This window comes from Protopterus annectens, chromosome 8.part0 (assembly GCF_019279795.1).
Source record: "Protopterus annectens isolate FY-2018-M chromosome 8.part0, PAN1.0, whole genome shotgun sequence".
NCBI classification, from domain to species: Eukaryota; Metazoa; Chordata; order Ceratodontiformes; family Protopteridae; genus Protopterus; species Protopterus annectens.
In genome coordinates this window covers 1,571,377,843-1,571,392,454 of record NC_056741.1, presented here as the reverse complement: position 1 = coordinate 1,571,392,454, position 14,612 = coordinate 1,571,377,843, and the positions used below count along the sequence as shown (strand labels likewise).

The 14,612-nt window shown below is 42.3% G+C and overlaps 1 protein-coding gene across 1 annotated transcript in view; it reads left to right on the top strand.

Annotated features, from left to right (window-relative positions):
- The window catches only part of IGSF9B (immunoglobulin superfamily member 9B), a 3,189,659-nt gene that overhangs the window by 2,196,442 nt on the left and 978,605 nt on the right, over positions 1-14,612 (top strand). The gene's annotated exons all lie outside the window — the stretch shown is intronic.

Below are 14,612 nucleotides of genomic sequence, written 5' to 3'. Positions count from 1 at the left end.
GTAGCTGACACACACACACTTTGAGATAAGTAGTTATATAACTTCACAGACACTCCTGGGAAAGGCTGACACAGATTCTCCAGCTGTGCCCCTATACCCAGACTGTACAGTAGTAATTACTGCCACCACCAGCTAATAATTATCAGCTACCGAAAGGCCCTTAAAATTGTGTCCAGTTATTACTGTGCAATATTATTATCCAATTGGTAAGTGTGACTAATCAGTCAAGGCTTATTAGAGTGGCCTTGTACAATAAACTCTATAAATATGCAATGTACTCTAGAGCTTAACGTAGCTCTACAAACCAGCCACAGTTAAAAGGTTTTAAAATATTTAATAATAAATAATTAAAATACAAGACAATACTACTACACCACAGTGCTATTCAAGAGTTCAGAGATCACACAGAAACTTAAAATAATTCAGTAATACAGTTCTGACATAACAGAGAAATACTTAGTCTAATCTTTTTCTAATTCCTAGCTATTGCTACAAGAAAATATACTTCTAAGATAACTTCCTTAAGACAGCAGGCAGTGCTGAGTTAGATGTCCAAGATCAAAATATTTAACAATCTCTAGTTCTCACTGTTTAAATTGAAACTCCAGTTCTGATGAACATTACAGCATCTTTTTCATCCTTCCTGGAGTTCCCAGGCTACACATTAACTGCATTTACATTTTTTTACACTTAGAGCAATAAAGGACATTCCACATGTAAAGTATGCTCATTAACTTTAGCCTTAAAACAATAGAAAGAATGTGCTAGTCCAGACATAATGACTCCGAGCTCTGGAGATCAAAAGAACATACAAGACATAATTTTAATTTCAAAGAACATATTTGAAATGCTTCACTTAGCTTTCTTTACAGCAGATAGCAATGTTGCCACATTGTTTTATGTTCAACATTCACAGTATTTACAAATAATAGAATTATGTATCAAATTCTATTTGGCTAGACTGGCAGCCTTCACCCATCTCTACCCAATCTTCCTATCTCTCCCCCCTGGAGAACTCAAGCTAGTTTTTCAAGTGACCCTTGATAAATGCCACTTGAGAGGGTTAGGCCTATCTGGGTGTACCTCACCATATTCCCTGTCTTGAGAGCCCATCTGCATTGGCATTGCTAATTCCACTGCAGCACTGCACTGACATATCATATACTTGCAACCCCAGGCTCCATCTTAGCAACTTGGCATTTTGCTGGCTGGCTCTGTTTAACCATGTTAGAGGGTTGTGATCTGTCATAACAGTGAATTTTCTTCCATATAGATAAGGCTCACACTATGGCTAGACATTCCTTCTCTACAGCTGCATAGCATTCCTCCCTGGGATGGAGCCTACGACTGAAATAAAACACTGGGTGCTCTTCCCCTCTGAAGAAATCTGGCTAAGTACAGCCCCCTCCCCATGGTTCAAAGCATCCACTTGCACAACAAATTATTTGCTGTAATCTGGGCTAGCTAACACAGGGGGTCCTCCCAACGTTTTTTTAAGCTTCTGGAATGCCTGCTCACATGCTGGGGTCCACATTACCTTATCTGGCCTGTTCTTCCTTGTTAGGTCTGTGAGGGGAGCAGCTATGATACTGTAAATAGGAACAAATTTTCTGTAGTACCCTGCTGTCCCTAAGAATGCCCTCACCTGTTTTTTGGTAACAGGTGCAGGCCATGCCTGTATAGCTTCCACTTTGGCAGGTTCTCGCCTTATTTTACCACTCCTCACTGTATGTCCTAGGTAGGAGATGTCTGCCATACCCACCTGACATTTACTTGGCTTAATGGTCAATCCTGCCCTGTGTAGTCTACCCAGCATCTCCCTGACATGCTGAAGGTACTCTTGCCAGGAATAGCTGTTGATAGCAATATCATCTATGTAAGCAAGGGTAACCCCTCCTGCTCTTACTAAGATATGGTCTACCAGCCTCTGGAAAGTTGCTGGGGCATTCTTCAAACCAAAAGGCATTTTTGTGAACTCATACAAGCCAAAATGAGTCACAAAGGCTGACTTCCCAATAGCACTGGGAGTCAAGGGCACCTGCCAGTAACCCTTGGTAAGATCAATGGTTGTAAGATACTTTAGCACCACCCAGCTGCTCTAGGGCCTCATTTGTCCTAGGCATGGGGAAAGCATCTGACTCTGTGTGACTATTTAATTTCCTGTAGTCAATACAGAACCTGGTGCTGCCATCCTTCTTTGGCACCAGCACCACTGGGGAGGCCCAGAGACTGTTGGACTCTTGAATCACCCCTAGTTTCAACATCTGCTGTACCTCTTCCCTCAGAGTCTGTCTGACTCTCTCAGGCACCCTATAAGGAGCCTGCCTAATAGGCCTTTGGGGTCCTGTATCCACCTGGTGCTGCACCAGGTGGGTGCACCCTGGTTTCCCAGTGAACATGTCCCCAAATTCCTGCAACACTGCTCAGATTTCCTGAAACTGGATAGGAGATAGCTGCTGGGACATTGCTACCCCTTCCACTGAAGTGTCATCCCAAGCCTCACTGAGAAGATCAGTCTCCACATCTACTCAGACTCCTCCTGCAATCCACTGCAAATGCTCAGCACAAGAGCCTCCCTGTCATGGTAAGGTTTCATCATGTTAACATGGTACGGTCTGTGCCCTGGCTGTCTGCCTAGCAGTTCCACCATGTAGTTAACATCACTTACCTTTCTCACTACCTTGTAGGGTCCCTCCCAAGCTGCTTGCAGTTTGCTGTGTCTGACAGGAATGAGAACCATTAGCTGCTGCCCCACAGCATACACTCTAGCTCGAGCATTCCTGTCATACCACACCTTTTTATGTTGTTGGGCTTCTGCCAAGTTCTCCTGGGCCAAGTCCATGAGTTTCCAGAGCCTTGTCCTGAGGTTTAGGACATATGCCACAACAGACTCCTTGTGAGACTCACACTCATTTTCCCACTCATCTTGAATTAAATCTAGAGGTCCCCTCACCCTATGCCCATACAGCAACTCAAAGGGTGAAAGAACTGTGGATTCCTGGGGAACCTCTCTGTAAGCAAACAACAGATGGGGCAGATATTTGTCCCACTCCCTCTTAAACTGATCTACAAATGCCCGTAGCATGGGCATGATTATAGAGTTTAACCTCTCAATAAGACCATTAGTCTGGGGATGGTAGGGGGTGGTCTTCTTGTGCTTCACCCCACAGGACTTCCACAGACAAGCCAGCAGGTCTGACATGAAATTGGGACCTCTGTCAGACAGTATTTATTTTGGGAAACCCATCCTGCTGAAAATCTCTAACAAAGCATTTGCCACCTTCCCTGCCTCAATGGAGGACAAATCCACTGCCTCAGGGTATCATGTAGCATAATCCACTACCACTAGGATATACTTTTTCCCTGTGGAACTTGGGGTAAAGAGAGGACCCGCAATATCCATAGCTACCCTCTGAAATGGCTCCTCAATCACAGGCAAAGGCATCAAAGGAGTTCTCATGTTGTCTCCTGCCTTGCCTCCCTTTTGGCACTGCTCACAGGTCCTGCAGTACCCTGTTACATCTCTGGAAATTCCAGGCCAATAGAAGTTTTGCATAATATGCCTCTTTGTATGTTTTATGGCCATATGACCTGCAAAGGGAATATCATGGACTATGGCTAGAAGTGCCAGACAGTAGGCTCTAGGCACTACCAACTGCTGTACTCTCTCACCTTCTAGCTCTCCCTCAGGGGTCCACTATCTGTATAGTAACCCTTTGTCTGAGTATACATATTCCCCCTTTACTTGAGAAGCAGGTCCCTCCCTAGCTACCTGCCTCAGGCCTTGCAATGTAGGGTCTGAGAGCTGAGCCTGTCTCAACTCTCTCCTTGTAACCCTTCCCAGCTCCCCTTCCACAAGAAGTCTGGAATCCTCTGACAGTGGTGCCTCACCGTCAGCCTGGGTACTACTACTCGCCTCTACCTTTGCAGTCACTCTGTCCAAGGGACCATCAGTAACCAGAAGCAGCTGTGGCTCACATTCAGTCTCACTGCTACAGAGTAGCTCCCTTCCTGATGTAACCATCTCAGCAGTCCTGGCTGCAAGTATGCAGTCTGTCTGGGTCTCCCCCAGGCTACCAGACCCACATGCTTGTCTCCTAGCCTCACTGCGTGCAACTGTATAAGTACATGGTAATGCCTCATCCAACTCCTTCCCTCTTAGGACATCTGCAGGATGGTAGTCCCATACCCCTGTTGTCTCAAGACAACCTACTGTTGGCATTTTGTCTTTCCCACTGACTGGCTTCCTCACTTTTGGTTCCTCACCTTGCCTCCATGGACACCTGTATGCCACATGGCCCCACTGGTTGCATTCAAAACATTTAACCCTAGCTCCTGGACGTGTACCTGGACTATTGTCTTCCCCTGCTACTGGCAGATTCTGTTGTGGCAGTCTGTGCTGCTCATCATGGGTTCCTTTAGACCCATGAGCAGTACTGGTGGTCCCCTTCCTGTGCAGGGCTGCCCTGCTGGCCAGGTATAGGTCTCCCTTCTTCCCCAACTCATCTGTAGTAGCACATTGTCTATCAGCTAACCAGATCTTCATGCCCTCAGGCAAAGGTCTAAGGGCTTGTTCCATCACCAAATGGTCTGCTAGCCCTTCAAAAGTGGTGACCTGACATCTACTCACCCAGCTATGAAATTAAGTGCTCAGTTCAGCAACATATTCACACACACCTTCATCTGCCTTGCGTCTAAGCTTACGAAACTTTTTCCTGTACATTTCAAGTGTTAGCTTAAAACATTTTAACAAGTGACTTTTCACAACAGTATAATCACAACATGCAATGTCAGACATTTTAGCCAATGCATTTACAGATTTACTATGGAGTAAGGGGGTCAGGAACTGTACCCAGAGCCTTTAGTCAACACTACACTATTTGCATACCCTCTCAAACATACGAATGAAACTATCAAAATTATCCCCATCTTTAAATTGCGGAAGAAATTTACTGACCTGTTGTGCTTCTGGGGTCCAGTTACTCCCTTCCCCATTACCTCCATGACTCTGGCGAAGAGTCAGCATTTCCCTCTCATGCCTCTTCTGACACTCCTTTTCTTTGGCTTCTATCTCCAAAACGCCTGTCCTCCAACTCAAGTCACTTTAGCTCCAGCTGGATTTTTAAGTCCACTGCAGAAAGGTTGAGCTGTCCATTCTCTGAAGATATTGTATCTCCACTTCCAGTCTGATTGTCCTCCTGGATGCTGTTTTCTGATGCAGCTGTAACCAAGGCTGCAATCAGGTCTGCCTTAGTCAGGTTTCCATGCACCAGTCTCCTAGCCTGGCACATCTCCACCAGCTGACTCCTTGTCAGCTTTCCATACTCCTCTGCTGACATGCTGCCTGCTCACACTGACTAACTAAACTAACAAAAGAAATAAAACAATTGTGGTCTGAACTCTGAGTATTCACTGCATGGTTGTTTTAGAGTACAAAACACCTTCATAAATCACTGTACATAAGCTGCAGGATTCACTCTACCCACACCACTACAAGCCAGTTAGTATTTGCCAACTAATTAATATGTGATGTGGATATCCCACCACTGCCACCACATGTAACACCTGTGTCCTGGCCCAGCAATCAAGGAGCCTCAATCCTCACCACTAACACCAGAGAGGGCATTTGATATATGAGGAAAGGATAACAAATACACAAAGTAAAGTACAATTTCCCTTAAGTGCACACAGAGATCACAGTCAGGCTGGGGCTGGTTGTTCCCTTGCTCCCCAGGTCCCCAGTAAGACTCCCCACTGGCACAGCTATAGGGTCCAGATCTCAGCCTAGCTGGCAAGCTAACCTCCAGTACCCTCTCTGTCCAACCAGTGCTTCATGTCCCTGCCCAAGTAGCTGACACATGCACACACTTTGAGATAAGCATTTATACAACTTCACAGACACTCCTGGGAAAGGCTGACAAAGATTGTCCAGCTGTGCCCCTATACCCAGACTATACAGTAGTAATTACTGGCACCACCAGCTAATAATTATCAGCTACCCAAAAGCCCTTAAAAGGGTGTCCAATTATTACTGTGCAATATTATTATCCAATTGTAAGTGTGGCTAATCAGTCAAGGCTTATTAGAGTGGCCTTGTACAATAAACTCTATAAATGTGCAATGCACTCTAGAGCTTAACTTAGCTCTACACAAACCAGCCACAGTTAAAAGGTTTTAAGGTTTTAAAATATTTAATAATAAATAATTAAAAGACAAGAAAATACTACTACACCACAGTGCTATTCAGGAGTTCAGAGATCACACAGAAACTTACAATAATTCAGTAGTACAGTTCTGACATAACAGAGAAACACTTAGTCTAATCTTTTTGTAATTCCTAGCTATTGCTACAAGAAAACATACTTCTAAGATAGCTTACTTAAGACAACAGGCAGTGCTGAGTTAGATGTCCAAGATCAAAATGCTTAACAATCTCTGGTTCTCACTGTTTAAATTGAAACTCCAGTTCCAATAAACATTACATCATCTTTTTTACCCTTCCTGGAGTTCCCAGGCTACACATTAACTGCATTTCTATTCTTTTACACTTAGAGCAATAAAGGACATTCCACATGTAAATTCTGGTCATTAACTTTAGCCTTAAAACAATAGAAAGAATGTGCTAGTCCAGACATAATGACTCCAAGCTCTCTAGATCAAAAGAACATATAAGACGCAATTTTAATTTCAAAGAACAGATGTGAAATGCTTGACTTAGCTTTCATTACAGCAGATGGCAATGTTGCCACATTGTTTTAAGTTCAACATTCACAGTATTTACAAATAATAGAATTATGTATCAAATTATATTTGGCTAGGCTGACAGCCTTCACCCATCTCTACCCAATCTTCACACCCATATTGATAATATTGCAAAGCATTATGCAAAATGCACACACATGCAGAGTCACAAAATACATACATTGAATATGAATTAATTGAAGGTAATTTAAGCTCATTAAATGGAAGTTGACAAGATAAAAATAATAAAACAAATGTTTTATGGGGTTCTACCAAAGGTAAGTTCCCAAAGTTTGTGGGGCTTTGCTCTTTACAACCTAAGCTTATAAACTACCTGTAAAGTTGCACTACTGTGTGTAGCATAAGTTCTGAATGTCAATGAGGTATGTCATGATGGTGTCTTCGTATTATAAGATAAGCTGTTCTCCGGCATCTCCTAACAATAGGCCAGGAAAAAAAAGAGTGTGATAAAAATATATTTGAGATAAAGTACAGATCAACAGTGTGCTCACAGCTTCACATAATTTATCACCACTCTGTTGGCATTATCTGCAACTGTGCTGACTTATATTCTCATTTATTTTAACACCAGTAGTAATCACATTTAAAGATATAATAATCATAGTCAGAGTCAGGTAACATAAACAATATCCAGCTCCACTGAAGTAGATGGATAAAGCCATGATTACAAACTAGGTAAAAAAATTGGACTTGCAGTTCAGGCATCTGTTGGTGGTAAGGGGGAGAAGAAAAATTAGGAAGTGTAAGGCTGGGAGAGGGACAAGGAGTATTTGTTTATGCACAGACACACTGTGGTTATAGACCTGCTGGAAACCAGGCTCACATGGGAAGTGTCTGCAAGGGGGCAGGCACCATTAATTAGGTCATATCTGGAGAAATTTGCCAATGCATCATGAAGGATTATTGCATGCCAGCCAATTGGGCTTAACTGGGCATGTGCAAGAGACATTACTGCTTAATGCAAAAACACTTGGTCACCCAGTGCATCAGTGAATGTTCCTACTCCTGGCAAGCTCAACTGTTTCCCCCACCCCCTCCCAGGAATGAAAGGGCCTTAGGGCTGTAGTCCAGAGGGAAGAACAAGACTGTAAGGCAGGCATGAGGGCAGGGCCTAATGTTCAGTATTGGGAGGCTAGGGGAAAAATCACCAAAAGCTTACTAAATTGTGTTTTATGCAATAGATATATAGTTACAATGCCAAATTAAAAACAAATCATGTTTAACAAAGATGAGTGACTATAAAACAGTACCAGATGACATGGTACTGTGAATGTAAAAGTTATTCATTATGTAAACCTGTATAAAATGAGTATGGTTTCATGTATTTAACTTTTTTGTTTATGAGCAAGAAGGCACAAAAAGTTTTTTCCATATTTCTATTCAAATGAAATGTGAATAACTTTAAACCCGACATAATAAATGAGTAGTCAGGTCCATTTGCTGTGATAAAGCCTTGACTGTGACACAGATTATCCAGGTTAAGTTGTGGAGGAGTCAGACTTGGGACGGGGGGGGGGGGAGTTCAGTAGGGAATTGATGCTGTTAACCCATCATGGCAGCAGAAAAAGACTTGTGTGCTGCAGTGTGTACTTCTACCAGAGGACGTGCAGGACCAGGATGTGTATGTCCAGCAGAGGCAGCGCAGGACCAGGATGTGTCCATCCAGCAGAGGCAGCACAGGACTAGGATGTGTACATCCAGCAGAGGCAGTGCAGAACCGGGATGCATACGTCCTTAGAGGCAGCACAGGACCAGGATGTGTACGTCCAGCAGAGGCAGCACAGGAGCAGGATGTGTGCTCCTGCCAAACAGTGAGCTCACTGCAATGTGTACGTCCAGCAGGGGCAGCACAGGACCAGGATGTATACGTCCAGCAGAGGCAGTGCAGGATCAGGATGTATACGTCCAGCAGAGGTAGCGCAGGATCAGGATGTGTATGTCAAACAGAGGCAGCACAGGACCAGGATGTGTGCTCCTGCCAAACTGTGAGCTCGCTGCAGTGTGTACGTCCAGCAGGAGCAGTACAGGACCAGATTGTATACGTCCAGCAGAGGCAGTGCAGGACCACGATGTGTATGTCCAGCTGAAGCAGCAGAGGACCAGGATGTGTGCTCCTGCCAAACAGTGAGCTTTCTGCAGTGTGTATGATCAACAGAGGCAGCGCAGGACCAGGATGTGTGCCTGGCAAAGGCAGTGCAGGACCAAGATGTGTACATTCAGTAGAGGCAGTGCAGTACCAGGATGCGTATGTCCAGCAGAAGCAGAGCAGGACCAGGATATGTGTGCCTGCCAAACAGTGAGCTTGCCACCATTTGTACATCCAGAAGAGGCAGCGCAGGACCAGGATGTGTACATCCAGCAGAGGCAGCGCAGGACCAGGATGTGTACGTCGAGCAGAAGCAGTGCAGGACCAGGATGTGTGCTCCTGCCAAACAGTGAGCTTGCCACAGTTTGTACATCCAGCAGAAGCAGCATAGGACCAGGATGCATGTTCCTGCCAAATAGTGAGCTCGCTGCAGTGTGTACATCCAGCAGAGGCAGGGCAAGACCAGGATGTGTACGTCCAGCAGAGGCAGCACAAGATCAGGATGTGTGCTCCTGCCAAACATTGAGCTCTGCTGGTAATGCTGGGCAAGCCCTGATGTTTACACACACATGAGGCTCATGATGCATACAGGCTGTAAAATCCCTGACAGGTGCCTGGATGATGACCTCAATGGCCACCACCTACTCAAAGGGAACGGATGGGCTGATTAGTTAGTGGGAATGCTGGTGGATAGCAGCCATACATAAAAAGATGCAATGAGTTAAAATGTTTAGCATACAGTTTCCTTCAGAATGAATGCTACTTTATACATGTGCCCTATATTTTTTTCTGAAAACTGTGCAACAATATTGGGATAAAACACTTTCCCTAACTTTGCACTTGCCCATTTTCCACACATAGACTAAACCAATAACTGGATAAATGGAGTAGGTAGAGTCTTGGGGTTATGTACTTATAGGGGGTCTAGGTCTAGAGAATGTGTTTTTTGATTTCTAATAACCATATATACATTGAATAGCACCTGATAAAGTATTTTCTCTTTATTCTCTTGTGCCTAATGCATTAAATAGAGTAGTAAGTGTTAAAAAACTTTCAGATTGAGTTTCTAGCTTCTAAGTTTTTTAGGCTCACTTTTGTGGGGAGGGTATTTAATTGGTGACAGCCTAGGAGAACTGATTGCACTAGGAAGATGATATACATTTCAAAATGTATGTGCAACATATTACAACACCCTGCACAAAAATAAGGGGGTAAAAATCTTGTCTTAACACCCATATTGGTAAATCAACATTAACTGGTAATAGTAAGCATAATTTCCCATGCCTGTAGCTTGATATCTATCAGGCTGTGACATCTGTTACTCAGAATTAATAAAACATTAAGCATTAGATTTCTTTTTGCTGTTGAAATAAGGATTTATGGGAAACCATGAAGTACCCATATTTAACTACTGATGTCCTCACTAGAAGCATAGTCATGTGTAGAAATGTTCTGTCTGGTTTAAATTGCTTTATCACATTAAACATCCTAGTTCTGTTTACTAGATTGTTCAGTCTATGAAAGTTTAATATGCAGGGTTATACCAAGACAGTACTACCCCATGGCATAGATATGTTCATCTGTAGCCTTTATGGGACATGTGGGAACAAACATGACTAGAAGGCAGTACATTGTAGGGTCCATCATATGCAAACAGACACACTTCAACTGCTTAGGTTACGGGGTCACACCCTAAATTATAAACCCCCTGATGACAGCCTTCTGCATTTATTATTTATTTATTTATTTGCATTTGTTTACCGGGATAGTCCAGCTGGGCCAGAAGTGCCCATTTTCAGTGGAGTCCCGGGCAGAAAAGCTCCACATATAAGACATTTCACATACAATACAAAATTTACATTAATAAATACATTTAGTACATATTATTGGCGGCTTATACAATTGATGAAAAAAACAGTACATAAGTAATCATTCTCAAATCAAAGATATTATACAAGCAATACAGAGTATATACATGAGAACATTCCATATGAGTAGTTTTCAGCTAGCAAAATTTATATAGGACACTTCATGCAGTAGGTGAAAATCAGATATGGGAATTAATTAGAGACTAGGTACTTAAACTTTTCACACGTTTAGGAGATGTAATAGCTGAGCGATAGGCCATTTGAGTCCTGTTGCAGGAATCAGCAAAGTCAGTGGATATTGTTGCAGATATAAGTGGTGGTATGATATTAAGTTAGGCTGCTAGAGTACCTGAACAACTCGCCTGGTTCAATGGTAGGTCTATAAGGGTTAGGAAGGAAATAGACAGGAGGGATCAGTGGTAGGACAATGAGTGTTAGTAGAAGAGGGAAGTGGACAGGATGGAGAGGTGGAGTAAGTGAAAAGACAGGTGGATGTGAAAGGAAGATGCCAGAGTAGTAGAGTGGGGGTGAGAATAGTTGTGATTGTTGAAGTTAGGTTATATGAGATGTGGTGTTAGCACATGTGCACAGCCAAGATGATGAGGTGTTTTCAGAGATGTCTTGAAGAGGGTTACTGAGTGGGTGGATCTAAGTGTTGGGGGGAGGGAGCTCCAACGTTTTGCGATGGTAAAGGAGTAAAGCATCTGGCCAGCTGAAAGTTTGGGTTTTTCTACATTTACGAGCAGTTGGTTGTTGGATTGGAGTGGTCTGTTAGGATGGTATAAAGTAAATGTAGAAGACAGAGCAGGGCACATGGATGGATTATGAATGAGTTTGTGAGCTGTAGTTGGTTGGATAAAGGTGAGAGAGTTGGGGAGTTCAAGCCATTTTATGTTGCATAATGATAAGCAGTGGTGGGATGAGTAGAAGGCATTAGTTACAAACTCAGCAATTTTGTTGTAGCATAAGTCTAGTTTGGACTTTAGAGAGGACTGAATGTTGGTGAGGAAGGGGCACTGTATAACAGAGATGGCAATAGAAAAGAAGAGGCAAGAGAAAGTTGGGCCGATGCACTGCGTAGATGTTTGTGTTGGTAGAGAGTGCCAAGCTTTTAATGTGCCTTTTTGACATTGGACTGGATGTGCAGGTCGAATGTGAGGTTTTCGTCTATGATGACACCTAGAAGTTTTGTGCTAGGTACAATATCAATGGTGGTACCATTTAGGGGTTGAATGGTGAAGTTCTCTTTTTGTAGGGGTGTGGACTCTTTGGGGACAAAGATTATTAGTTTAGTGTTGTTCGAGTTCAGGGCCAGATGATTATTAGACATCCACATTTCGGTGGCGGTGAGGGCATTTGTCAATAAGGGCACAAATAAAGTGACTGATTTTGGGAGTACTGAAGATTAATGGGTAATGGGAGACAAGAAAAGATAATTTACATATTCAGATGATGCAATGCCTCTATTGCAGTCATTCTGTATGTATAACTACTGTGCTGATAAAATATAACCTACTTGAACTAAGCTAATTGAGTTTTTGTAAAAGTGGTCACTTTTATCTGTGTTGTCAAAGCATTTGCTTAAGTCAGGTGTATTTATTGTCTGGACTACTCATAATTTTATTCAAATCAATAGAACCATGAGGGTGTTATGTGTTGTACAGAATTGATTCTTATTTGAAAAATTTCCTTGTAGATCTAAACTCTTTTTCTGTGCTTAATCGACTGCTCAAAAGTAACTATGTTAATTGCATTTACCTTTTCTTTTGTGACCTGGGTTGGGGATGAAGTGGTTCGTTCATGACCAGTTCAATTACCCAGTTAGCAAATGGTCTTCATATTTCATGGGAAAATTAAGTAAAACATCCTAAATATGTTGGTTATTAATACAGTAAGGAAACTGGATGTGTAGAGAATCTGGCTTTCACATAAATAGCTACTCCCCCACTTTTAAAGACTGATTTCCAGTTGTCAGTGTGTGTTATATATTCTGACAAAGTAAGATCTACAATCACTTCGAAAAAACAGTATTATATTTATCCTGTGTGGCACAGTGTTCTTCTAGACACCACCATGGGATATGTGAAGCCATTGCTGGAGAGAGAAGGTGAAATATTTGAAGATTTGGAGATAGAGTGAGAGAGAGAGAGACAGCGATAGAGACACACACACATATAGACACACACAGGCTGGGAGGAACATTATATGAGAAGACAACTGGAATCTGTGCAGTTAGGCAAGCCAGTAATGAGACTTTTTTTTCCATTTGTTTTTATGGCCCTGAAGGGATTGAGGTTGAGGGGCAGAACTATATGTTGTCTGAAACTATGCTGGACGTGGAATACATTGATTTAAAAAGTTTTCAAGATATGTTTTGAGATTCATTTATGAAATAATAATGAAGCATGAAGCTGAAGTCCTTTGACTTATTAAAAGTAAGTGCAATATAAAGTTTATTTTGTGGATGCTGATAAAATTTGTTAAAAGTAGAAATCTTTCCCTTATTGGGAACATTGGAAAGGTAATAGGTGCTGAATTTAAAATTGTGAACAGAGCTAAGCATGTGCTTTCAATAGCACAGTAGATCTGATGCTAATTTTTCCACCTAACAGATGTAACATAATGTCTTCCAGCTAACCTGTCAGGCTCCTAGCACTGATTCAAGTCATGCCTAAGTCAAAGCCTTGGCTGATTGATTATTTTAAGGCTGGAGTAAATAATGGATTTACTGATGAGACCTTAAAAAAAAATACCAAGTAGTCAGTTTTCTTAATTCGCATGGTCAGTAGGCAGAGTCTGGTGTGATTAATGTGAACATCACCCCTTTTGAAGTGCTACACATTGTCATGGAATTGTAACCAGATAATGATATTTGTACACTTAACTCACTGTCTACTCAGTGTTTTAAGCAGTTTTTATTTTGGAAATATTGTGATCAAGCACAAGGAATTTATTCTGTGTGACTTGCATGAGTACGTTCTGCATTGTCAGATGTACTCCGCAACTCCCAGATATTCTGAAAATCCCTCATCAGTGTTTGGGGCAACTGAAGCTAATCCTTTTCCCGCTAAGAAATATCACTACTCAGCCTACTTTGTTGTTTTCTTTAAATGCTCTTAAACCAAATTACTGATATCTAGTATTTTGGCAGTGGGAAAATAGGAACCCACACATTTCTAATTGTCCAGTCCACAGAGGATGGTGATCTGTACTGTGTGCCACTGAGTCTCCCAATGTTAAGTAATTATGACTGTGTTTTGAGCAGCACAGAGGTATGGCAGATTGTGTTATTACCTCACATCAAGAGGTTCTCTGCTTTGATTTTCAGCTGTGATGCCTTCTATGTAGAGTCTGCGTGTTCTGCCTGCATTGAGACATTTTTTTTTTTCCTCTGTGTGCTCCAGTTCCTGACAGCTCTAGAAGATGTACTATATCTAAATTGTCGTTATCCCTATTGCCCATAGGTGCACATGTGGTGTGTGTGTTCCATATCAAAATGGCATACTAGATACAGTGGCTTTCAATGTGTTGTACTTACTGTGTGCCAGGTTAAGCTCCAGCATCTCTATGACCATGTTAAATGATAAAGCAGATTATCAATAAGGGACGGTGAGATGACTATGTCATAAGAGTGGCCAAGTCTGCAGAGTGTAGGGTAGTTTGTGATTTCAGTGCGATAGCATCCTTGTATGTTTTCCTGTCCCATCTGTCCAGAAGGGTATTCCTATATTATTGTGTTCCTTTGTCCTTGATTTAGCAATGTTTTCAGCCAAGTAGAGCAATAAGACTGTTTCATTTCTTACTAGGTCACTGAGCAACTCCATAAAAAATCCGCAGATAAAAGGGGAAGTTTGAGAATCATCTGTGCCCGGGCACAACATGATCAAAAAAATCAT